The sequence below is a fragment of the Pteropus medius genome, unplaced genomic scaffold (assembly GCF_902729225.1).
Source record: "Pteropus medius unplaced genomic scaffold, Ma_sr-lr_union100, whole genome shotgun sequence".
In the NCBI taxonomy this organism is placed as follows: Eukaryota; Metazoa; Chordata; class Mammalia; order Chiroptera; family Pteropodidae; genus Pteropus; species Pteropus medius.
This window is the reverse complement of record NW_024347862.1, coordinates 401446-413287: the sequence shown is the minus strand read 5'-3', so window position 1 is coordinate 413287 and position 11842 is coordinate 401446. Positions and strand designations below refer to the sequence as shown.

Sequence of the window (11842 nt, the reverse complement as noted above, 5' to 3'; positions counted from 1 at the left end):
CTAAAAGGAGGACAAGTTGGGCAGAGCTCATGCATCATATGAATGTAAGACTAACTGCATGTGTACACATACGCAAAGGTGCGCATAGTGTTGAAATCCACGAGTGTGTAAGCAGACCTAGTCTCCCGCAGTTCAAGTCCCAACGACCGGGAGCCGCCTCTTCTGCGCCTGCGCACTAAATGCGCTTTTCCCCTCCTCCAGCTCGCGCCCCTCCCCAGAGTTCACTCCGCCCCGCCCACTTCCCCTCCCGTTCCCCAGCCCGGCCGCCCGCGCAGAGCATTGTGGGACACAAACAAAGTGCCCCCAAACAGGCTGGAGTGAGCGGAGCGGCAACGGCGGCGGCGCCGGCCCGCACGCGCGCGCGGCGGCGGCTCCCTCCCAACCTCCCCCTCCCCTCCCCTCACTCCCCTTCCCCTTCCCCACCCCGCCCCGCCGGGAAAACGCGAGCCGTCGCCGCGCTCCCTAAACCGCCGCCTGTCTCCGGCCAACCGCCCCCAACGGCCGTCCTCTCGCTCCTCCCCTCGGGCTCCTCGGAGCGCCGCGGGCGCTTTCCTCCCGCCGCTTCGCACTCTCTCGCCTCGCGGGCACACTGCTGCCGTGTGCCGCCATGCCCCAGCCACGGGCCGTCCACGGGCCTAGGCGCGGCGGCCCGAGATAGGGTCCCCTCAGCCTCCCGGGGGAGGAGAGAGGCAGCGAGCTGCGCGCTCCGCCCCCTCCCCCTGGGTTGTTGCCGCCGCCGCCACCTCGCCGCCTCAGCCTGGCGGGGAGGAGGAGGAGGAGCACCAGGCCTCCGGGCCCCGGCACCGCCGCCCGCAGGTAATGAGGGAGGGTGGGGGAGGGCGAACGGGCAGCCCGGCCCGAGTGGGAGCACTGGCCAGCCGCTGCTCGCCGCCTGTGCCCTCGGGGTGCGCCCGCGCAGGAGCTGACACTGCGTGTCCCCCATCTGGGCGCTGGACGGAAAGGAAAGCTTGGTCTGGTCACCCCCATCCGCCCCGGGAGACACCCCACAGAGTCCATTTAATTCTTCGGGGAGGAGACTGGTCTTGGGCTCCACAGTTCAGGAGAAATTACCCTGATCTTCCAGGATGTGCTTCCCGTCGTTTGCATGCCCATTTGCCCAACACCCTAACCCAGAGAAGGCAGAGGTTTTACCTCCGCTCACCTGGGCGAGGCAAGGAGCCCGAGACCTGACTGTTTTTCCCCCTCTAGTGCCCTGCTTTTTTTTTCCCCCTCTGGTATTGGAAAAAAAGGATGGCACTTATTAAAAAGAAAAAAAAAAATCACCTCTTTTCTATTCCTACCTGAGGATCACTCAGCATCTAGTCATTTTTTGCTGGCCTAACTAGAAAAATGGGTTACCTGAAGTGAGATGACAGGTACGTTAGAACTGAGGAAAGGAAATTACATCCTCGTGTTATATGACTCTTAACCAGAATTTAGAATAAAGCCCAATAATTGTGTACTTTATTGGAACTTGTTTATAAAAATGAAGGCAAAAATTTTTTTTCAAACGTATGGGTAGATGAGTAGATCTGTTGCGTTCAGGAAAAAAATTCTCTTTGACTTCCACTTATTTTCTTACTGTTTTATTTGGATATAGGCTAATACCAAAAGTAAACTTCATAATTTGATAGATGGCAAATAGTTTGGATAGATAAGAGATTTTTATGGTTTCCTTTTGCCTAGGGTTTTAGTTGGAATTATTGGATTTTAAAAAATTTTATACAAATCTTCATTTTCCCCATTCACATTGACTGCCAGTGGATATTTAATTTTACCTAATGTAGTTTCCTTATCATGGAAAGTGAAAATAATGAAAGGAATGTTTTCCTGTAGTCTTGTATTTTAGAATGATTACATTAATTATAGAAACCAGATTTACTTATTTTGTGCAACATTGGTAGGCATTTTACAGTGTACTTAAATCTCAGAACACCCTAATGATTTAGATATTATTCCTTGAGTTTTATAGATGAGACAGAACTTGTGATATTAAGTAACTTGCCTTAGGCCACACATCTAGTTAAGTAATAGAGGTGAGATTAATACCCAGATATAATTCCAGTGTTGGTGTATTTTCTACTGGACCTCTCAGTACAGTTTTTTAAAAAAACTTTATTATAAAAATTTCAGTCTCAATGGAAATTGAGAAAAAAATGAATACTCCCACTACCTAGAGTCAGTGATTAACATTTTTGTCTTATTGTTCCCCCTCTTTTCTCCCTTTTCTGTGTGTCTCTCAGTGTGTAACCATTTGAAAGTAAGTTGCAAACATCATGCATGCATTCTCTAAAAACAAGCATATTCTCCTAACCCCAATTATCAACATGCAAATTTCCTCAGTATTCCAAAGTCTCTTTAGGATATCTTACCCCTTCCCCTAGCTGAATTCAGTCAAGATTCATGCATTTCATTTGATGATTATGCCTTTAGTCCTTAAAAAAATAGTATCCATCTCCTTTTTTTCTGGCAATTGACCAAATTAGTTGTCTTATAGACTACTCCCACATTCTGGATTTGTCTGTTTCCCTATAGTGCCATTTAATTTATTTCCTCTGTCCCCCTGAATTTCCTGTTACTGGAAGTCAGGTCTAAAGAAAAGCTTGATTAGCTTAAAGTTAAACTTTTGTTGGCAAGAATGTTTAATAGATGATGTTGTGTACTTCATTTTGCATCATATGTCAGCTTGCCACACTATTAATGATGCTAAATGTGACCACTTGATTAAAGTGACTACCAGATATATTACAAAGGTGTAGTTTACCTTTTTGTGATTTGTATGTAATCTTGGGGTAGTACTTGAACACCAAGCGAATATCCTGTCTTTGACTTTTGCTTAGTGATTTTAGCACCCATAGGTAACTCACATCAGTTATTTTACTGGAGATTTTCTGTAAGGAAGATTTCCTTTATTAACTAGAGGTGAACTAAAGTTTCTTCTAGAAATGCAGAGCAAATGTTTAATTTCTTCTCTTTAATTGTCAATATTCAGAGTAAAGAGCTGGGGAAATAGTCACCCCAGTGGTGGCAAATGAGATTTTTTTTTCTTTTTAACGAAGCTATTACTATGGGCTTGTGAGTTTTAATTTATGCGTTTTTAAATAACTATTACAGTCATTTTTTTTAAATAAGAAATTGTCTCAAATTTGGACAATAGGAGCCCTTTCAAGCAGGCTCCTGTTTCTTTCAACACTCCTGCTCTCCATTAGTCTTAGAGTGCTTTTTGGCATTAATTATCCTCAGCTTGCCTTGTTACTTTCTTTGTTTCATATCTGGAATGGGCTGTTTATCTAAGGAGTCTTGGTTCTTTTTAGTGAGAAATGGTATAGAAACTAAGATCTAGGTGTTTGGTGTATTCATTGCTGCTGGAGTGTCATTGCTTTTAGGCCCTTGCAGAGGAAAGAACTAAATTTGAATTTATGAATCATAAGTTCATAGTGATATATCCAGTTCACATTTAACATAACAGACTTTCTCTTGACCTCTTTGATTATCTAATTTTCTCTTTGTCTTAGATGAAAATCTTGGTACCTAAAAAAATTAACATACTTTATCCTATGTTAATTTTTAAAATCATTTTAAAATTGATATTACTACTCACAGTAAACTTCCAAGTAAAGTTTAAGATATATATTTTTTTCTTTTGCATTTTTCTCCTTAGAATATATTACATGAAAGATGTATATAATCAGAGTACTTAAATTAACTGTGTTCAGAAGTCACTTGAAATACTTTGCTCTGTTTGGTTATGCTACCAATTTGATATGGTTTGTTGGCTTCATTTTTTTATTTTAGGGTTTTCTTTTTTCACTGTTATTTTTGAATATGTAAAATATATACATGGTTCAAAAGTTCAAATAATGTTTTTAAAGTATGCTTAAAGAAGCCTCACTCAAATTAGTTTCTAAGACAAAATATTCTTTACTTTTGCCATACCTTTTAATAGCTATTATATTCTCATATATCTTAACTACAGAAAGATTAGCAGTGACCAAAGTATGTTACTTGAAGCAATATAGGAGTACTGCTTTTAAATTTTGCAATTAGATTATGATTCCTCTGGCAAAGAAAAGCACTAAGACTAATCTTTAGAGGTAAGCAGAGAAGTAGATTTCAAACTTGATTTTGCAAGTTTTTCTTGAAAACCATTTCTTTAAAGAGGCATGTATGTAGTTGGTAGTTTTATGAATCCACCTACTTGTATGCACGATGAAACTGACATATATATAATCTGCAAATATAAAAGGCATTTGGACATTTTTGGATTGGCAAAATTTAATAGAAATTATATTTATGTCTTTAAGTAAGAATTTGAGAGGGGTCAATGGTTATCTAAAATAAATAGTAAGGCAGTTTATCAGCCAGATGCTGAAAAGGGAATGCGTTTTTATGTGTGCACCACCACTGCCTTTAGTAAAATAAAGGGCATCTGTTTCCTTTAGAAAGTGGAGTGGGAAAATGAAGAATGTGTGTGCTTTGGATCCATTCACCCTCATTCTGTCTTTTATCTCAGTAAAGTAGACTGCCCAAGATTCTTAGAACACATAAGGTGATGAAAAAAAGGCCTCTAATAGTAGCATAGATATGTATAACCTCAGAGCAGCTAGAGCCTGTTCTGTTAGATTGAATGAAATAATAATGATGGTGATGATAGTACTAACTTTTGTTGAAACCTTTGATAAATCAAGCACAGTGCTAAACATTTTATCCATCATCTCATTTAAATCTCACATTAACCCATAGATACCGCTGCTGATGTCTTATTTAGCAAGTAAGGAGCATGCTCAATATCCAGGTTTTAAACTTGAGTCTGTTGGTTTTCAGAGTTAGTGCTGAACTACTTTGCTACAGCTGACAACTAAATGTAATGTGTCATAAAATTCAATATATTTTTATTCACCTTGAATTAAAGGAACTACATGACTGATTTTTGTCCTGTAGCAACACTGAAGATTGCCAAGAGGCCTGTGTGCTTGTCATGTGTATTACACATCCTTAGTATATCAGACCTTGCTTCAGAAACTGCATTAAATACCATTTTAATAGGTATTTTAAAGTAGAGCATCAAAAATCATTTTGGATTGATGGATTGATATGTGATAAAACGAGTATAGTAGAACATTAATGGTAGAGTCTAGGTCTAGCTCTTCAGGCATTAACCTGTAAAATTCTTTGAATTTGCTGTATCTGAAATTTTTTATAATAAAACATTGGAATGACTAAAATATATTCTCATTATAAAACATTCACAGTTGTATAAAAACCAATAACCTCCTATGCCTTCTATGTTTACAATGGTCTTTTTATTCAACTTTTAGTAAGTCTTCTTGGCCTTGTAAAGGATAAAACTTTTGTTACTGAAAATGGTCAAGCATCTAAGACTATTGTAAAGAGGTTTTCTTTATTAGTTAGGGGGCTCCTAATTAATTAGGTTCCTTCCAGCTATAATTTTTAAATATGTATGAATATTTCATATATTGAACATATATGTGTATATATGTTTTCCCCCTGTCGTTTCTTGTATTTTGTTGACTACTACTGAGCATGCTCTTTATATAAGCTTTATGGGCTGTTTTCACTTTAAATGCCAACACATTCATGACTGAAACAGATAGTTCTTCATGTACCTCAGAATGATTGCTTGAAATTTATTTCCTGTTAAGCTGAAAGCCACATTAATTTTTCATTGTTCTTTAGAAACATTAAAAATACTTCACTCCATTTTAGGCAACTAGCTAGAAATCTCTAGATTCTTAGTCACAGAATCTAAAATAACAATTGTATATGTGCCTTTAAAAATATAAAGATGCATTAGATTTATATTATACTCTTGCTTGAAGGGCACATTGAGTATTAACATTAATTTTTTCTCTAACATTTATTATTATTGCCTGGGATGACCTTAGCTAGCACATTTTTACATAACTGATCCTGCAGTAAATCACTGACTTGTATTGCCGTATTTCACATTGATAATTCTCTTATATGAGCGAAAATTGGTGGATGAAACTTACTAATGTCTCATTCTTCTTGGAGAACATTTTCCTTATCTCTACATTGAATGTTCTTCCATTTGAATAACTTTATAGTTTTAAAAGAAAACCTTAAAATTACATATGTTTGATACCCAATTAGTTTGCCATTTCAGTATTCTATCGCGCTATCCTTCTACAGGTATTAAATCGTATATTTCTTTTTGTTGACATGATATGCTATTCATTTGGTTTTGATAGTTTTCGATGCATTTATCATAACTACAAACATCTTTGGGTAGCATAAAACCAAGACTATAAATTTCTGGAATCAAGATTTTGTGGAACTGCTACCTTCCGGTCTTGAAGCAATTTTAATACTTTTTAAAAATAATTTTCTCTTCTTTCTTAACCTGCTAAATATCTGATCCTAGCCTACTCTTACTAAGCAAGCATATTCATTAGTACTCTCTATTAAATATTTTATTTACGCTCCTTGATAAAATTAGGGAAATCTTTGGTCCAAAGAAAGAAAAAAATGTAAGAGTTTTTAGAGACACAGACATACTTGCTTTGCTTCCATTTCATTTTTCTCTTTTACTAGTGCATGTCTATGTGTTTTCTTCCACTTTTACCTTTTTCTCCTTTTTCCATGTTGACTCTCTGGGTTTTACCTTTTCCTTGGCTCTTTGCTTTTCTCCCTTACTGCTCTAGATCTTCCAACACTGCTCATTGACTTTTTGTGGCTTTCCATTGCTGTATGAGGACAGTTTCTTTTATCTTTGGCGCCTTTTATGTGCAATATAATACTACAAATCATACTTCTGTGAGAGTTATTTCTACTTACTGGTATCACTGTCTCTCTGTTTTTAGCCTACCTGGTATTGTTTCTTCGTCATTTCTTTCAGTTTTCTTCAACTAGGTTTACTTAGCTTTACTTCGAGAGGCAGTACAGCATAGAATTAAGAGCACAAACTATGCAGCCACCTACGTTCAAATCTTGACTCTGATACTTACTAATTGCGTTGCCTTGGGTTAATTCCTTAACTTCTCTGTGCTTCATTTTCCTTACTGATAAAATACAGATACTAAATAATACCTATCTCTAAAGGTTGTGTGAAAATTAAATTATTTAATATGTAAAAAGTACTTTAAAAAATGTCTGGTATGTATTAAGTACTGTGTAAGCGTTAACTATTAACTAATGATTTTTGTAATTAATTTTTTAGAAACTGATTCAAAGCTATTGATTATTGCCACTACAAATTTGTGGTCTCCAGTTTCATTTGGGTCTTCAGCGCCTCTTAGCCATCCTTCTTTTTCTTTTTTCCACATATTTCTCATTTTTCATTTTTCTCAAAATTCTACTTTAACTCTTCTCTTTTGAACAGTGTGCCTCTACCTATAACTTCAAAGAGAAATAAAAGCCAAAGCTACCAGACAAGAACTCGTACTCCTTCTTACTATCCATCTATAAACTTAACTGTAACTTCACACTTTTTCTCCTCTTTTTTGCTATCACTGGATTTCCATCTGTTTAAGGCTAATTCTTTCACTCATGCACTGAATCCAGTTCCTTTCTACATATCCAGAGACCTGATGCTATCTGCTGTCACCTGTTCATGTATCTTTAACTTTTTCTTCTTTGAGTCTTTTTCCAACAACAATCAGAACATTCTCTGTATATTTTACTACAATTAAAAAGTATATCTGGGGGGAAATTTGTCTAGTTTCTCCCATTGTACAAAAATACCAGTATCCTCCCTTGAGCCTTTATTTCTCTCTGGCTAACCCCTTGCTCTATCTTTAGAACCAAACTTAAGATTGAATTGTCTATACTCACAATTTTCACTTCCTCATTTCTGAATGCTCTTTATCTTTGTTTATTGCAATCTAGCATCTAACTCTGCTACCTCTTTTTTATGTGTTTTTATAAGATCATCAGTAACTCCTTGTGGCTAAATTGAATAGACTTTGGTCTATATCTTCTTTGACCTTTTACCAGTATTTGACACTGTCAACCACTCTTCCTTGAAATACTTTACACCCTTGTAATTCGGAACTTCCCACCATCCTGATCTTCTGTATATCTCTTTCCCAAGTTTTCCTTCTGGAGTCCCACCCCTTTTTTCCTTCTCTTTTTTTCCTTGCTAAGTCTAGCTAAAGGTTTATCTTTTTGCTTATCTCTTTAGGGAACCAAGTTTTGGCTTTAATTTTTTTCCTGTGGCTTGTCCATTTTCTATGTCATTTATCTTTGCACTTTATTTCCTTCTATTTATTTTGTGTTTGTCTTCCTCTTTTTGTGGAAGCTTATCAATTTTGCTTATCTCTTCAGAGAACCAAGTTTTGGCTTTAATTTTTTTCCTGTGGCTTGTCTATTTTCTGTTTCATTTATCTTTGCACTTTATTTCCTTCTCTTTATTTTGGGTTTGTCTTCCTCTTTTTGTGGCTTCTTAAGGTAGAAGACTTGGCCATATTTTTTTAATTGTAATGAAATGCACATTAAAACTTACCACTGTAACCATTTTTAAGTGTACAGTTCAGTGGCATAAAGTACATTTACTTTGTTAAGCAGCCTTACCACCATGCATCTCCAAAACTCTTCATTTTGCAAAACTGTCCATTAAACAATAACTCCTCATTCCCCTCTCCCTGCCAACCACTCTTCTTGCTGTCTCTGAATTTGACTACTCCAGAGATCTCATATAATTGGAATCAGACATTATTTGTCTTTTTGTGACTGACTTATTCACTTAGCATAATGTTCTCAAGATTTATCCTTATTGAAGCACATATCAGAAGTATCGAAATTTACTCCCTTTTTAAGGCTAAATAATATTACTTTGTATGTATATACCACATTTTGTTTATCCACTTATCTGTCCATGGCTATCGTGAATGATTCTCCTGTGAACATTTGTGTACAAATAGAAGTTCATGTGCCTACTTCCTACTTTCAGTTCTTTGGGATATATACCCAGAAGTAGAATTGCTGGATTATATGGTAATTCTATTTTTAATTTTGTGAGGAACCAGCCCACTGTTTTCCATAGTTTCTACACTTGCATGCCCATGAACAATGCACAAGGCTTTCATTTCTCTATATCCTTGCTGTAATGCTTGTTATTTTCTGGATTTTTTGTGGTGTTTTTATTTTGATAATAGCCATCCTAGTGGATATGAGGTGGTAGAGTGTGGTGGCAGGCCAGTAATTTTTAGACCTTTTTAGTCATAGATAGTACTATAAATTTTACTATAAGCACTGCTTTAGCTGCATTCCACAAATGTCGATAATGTTGTATTTTCAATATGATTCAGTTAAAAATACTTTCCAATATCTCTTGTTGATTCTTTGATCAGCCTATGGCTTATTTAGAAGTATATTGTATTTCAAATATTTGGAGTTTTCTTGATAACTCATCAATTTCTAATTTTTTTATTGTGATAAAATATATTCTGTATACATTGATTCCTTTAAAATTTATTAAGATTTGTCTTATGGCCCATCATATGGTCTATCTTGGTGAACATACCATGTTGCTCTTGAAAGGAATGTATATTTTGCATCATAAATATCGGTCAGATCTAGGTGGTTGATGGTATTGTTCAGATCTTTTATATCTTTAATTTTTTTCTTTTTCTCAGTTCTGTCAGTTACCAAGAGGAGTATTAAAATTTCCAACTATTATTTTCAACTGTCTTTCTTCTTAATTCTGCCAATGTTTGTTTCTTGTATTTTGAAGCTTTGTTATTAGGTACCTGCACATTTTTTATTATACATCTCTGTATTTCTGGTGCTGTTTTTTTTGTCTTGAAGTCAAACTGATATTAAAAATAGCCAACTCCAGCCTTCTTATACTTTTTGTTTGCATGGCGTATCTTCTAACATACCTAACCGAAGTGTCTTTTTTTATTTATAGTGGGCTTCTTTTTTTTGTACCGTTAATACAATTTTATTTTTTTTTAATTTTTAAATTTTTTCAATTGCAGTTGATATTCAATATTATTTTATATTAATTTCAGAAACAGACTCATAGATACAGAGAACAAACTGATGGTTGCCAAACGAGAAGAGTTTAGGAGGCTGGACGAAAACGGTGAAGGTAGTAAGAAGTACAAATTAGTAGTTACAGACTAGTCATGGAGATGTGAAGTATAGCATAGTGAAAATAGTCATAATATTGTAATGACTATGGATAGTGCTGGGCGGGCACTAAACTAATCAGGAGAAATCACTTTGTAAATTATATAAATGTCTAACCATTATGTTGTAAAAGTGGGTTTCTTATAAAGAGCATATAGTTGGGCTTGCTTTTTTAATCCCAGTCTCTCTTTTAGTTGAAATGTTTAGTCCATTAAAATTTAATGCTGTTAAATTTTGCATTATTTCGAAGAGCAGATGTATTAGTTTGCTAGGGCTGCTGTGACGAAGTACCACCAACTGGGTGGCTTAAAGAGAAATTGCTAGTCTCACAGTTACGGAGGCTAAGAGTCTGAAATCTGAGTGTTGGCAGGATTGGTTCCTTATGAGGGAAGGATTTGTTCTAGGTCCATTTCCTTGCTTCTCAGAGTGCCTTGGGTTGTGGCAGCATAACTCCAGTCTTCACATGGCATTCTCCCTGTGTACAAGTTTGGCTTCGAATTTCCCCTTTGTATAAGGACATCCTAATTACTTCAGTTTAACTTGATTACGTTAATAAGGAGCCTGTCTCCAAATAAGGTAATGTTGTCAGGTACTGGGGGTTAGGACTTCAGCAGCATATTTTTGGGGAGGGACACGGTACAGTCCATACCAAGACACATTTAAGGTTGGCATTCGTGCAAAGGCATGTTGGGTAAAGCCACTGTATACTTTTGTACATACTTTAAAACATAACACAGTGGAACTTTTGAGTACTTAATGTGAACACTTAAAAACTCTTGAGAGAAAAAAAAACTTCTTTAAATGTTGATTGACTAAAGCTGACTTGAATTTTACTTGCTCACATTGAGGATCCAAAAGAATGAATGAGAAGATATGCCTTTTCTTCGAGTTTTCTTTTTAATAATAAAGATTTGATGTTAATAGTTGATATCCCTTAAGTACTATGATTGAATTCTTGTAAATGGTATCATGATGGGGTGGGAGGAGGGACTGGTATTGTAACTTTTTAGTCAGACAGACCTCTGTTCAAATCTTATTTTTTTATTATTTATTATTTATAGGACTGTGAGCAAATTAACCTTATGTTTCCTCATTTATAATTGGATTTTTAAAATCTTTTTCCTAGAATTGTGAGTCCAGAGTGACATAAAGACAATTGGTGGGAGTTACTCAATATATATTACTCCCTTATAGAGAAATGAACAATCAGCATATGCAACTGTGGCTACCAGTGGTGAGAAGAAATTCTAATGATTTAACATTATTGGTTTAATTGAGTTATCATTTAACTCCAGGTAAATCTCAATCCTTTTCAAAGATCTGAACTAGAAAGGACTTATTTATGTAGTAAAATGATTAAAATCTTTATTTGATTAAAAAATAGCTTGTTATATAATTTAAATGGATATAAATGTCTAACCTCTCTGTGCTGTACACCTGAAACTAATGTAAAATAATATTGAATGTCAACAGTAATTGAATTTTTTAAATTTAAAAATAAATTTAAATGATTTTTTTTTTTAATAACTCAGATACATTAACCCATTTGGAATTCTTCCTGAAAACTTAATCAACACTTAAGGAAGACCCTTGGGAAATAAGCCATTGTCAAATAAAGGTCATGTACATTTTTATTAGTGTTAAGAGTAAGTAAAAGCATATTCTCAAATATGAGTACTTAATGTGAATCCATCTACAAACTGGTTCCTTTCATAAACAAATATGA

At 36.0% G+C, this 11842-nt stretch overlaps 1 protein-coding gene across 4 annotated transcripts in view; it reads left to right on the top strand.

Moving 5' to 3' along the window:
* The first annotated feature begins 389 nt into the window (after positions 1-389).
* The window catches only part of ZBTB44 (zinc finger and BTB domain containing 44), a 67243-nt gene continuing 55790 nt past the window's right edge, over positions 390-11842 (top strand). For 2 of the 4 annotated variants that reach the window (XM_039878835.1, XM_039878837.1), the window contains exon 1: positions 598-816. The gene's annotated coding sequence lies outside the window, so the exon portion shown is untranslated. Of the gene's footprint in view, positions 817-11387; positions 11412-11842 lie in introns of those variants that run through there. The other 2 variants (XM_039878838.1, XM_039878836.1) reach the window with 2 other exon arrangements.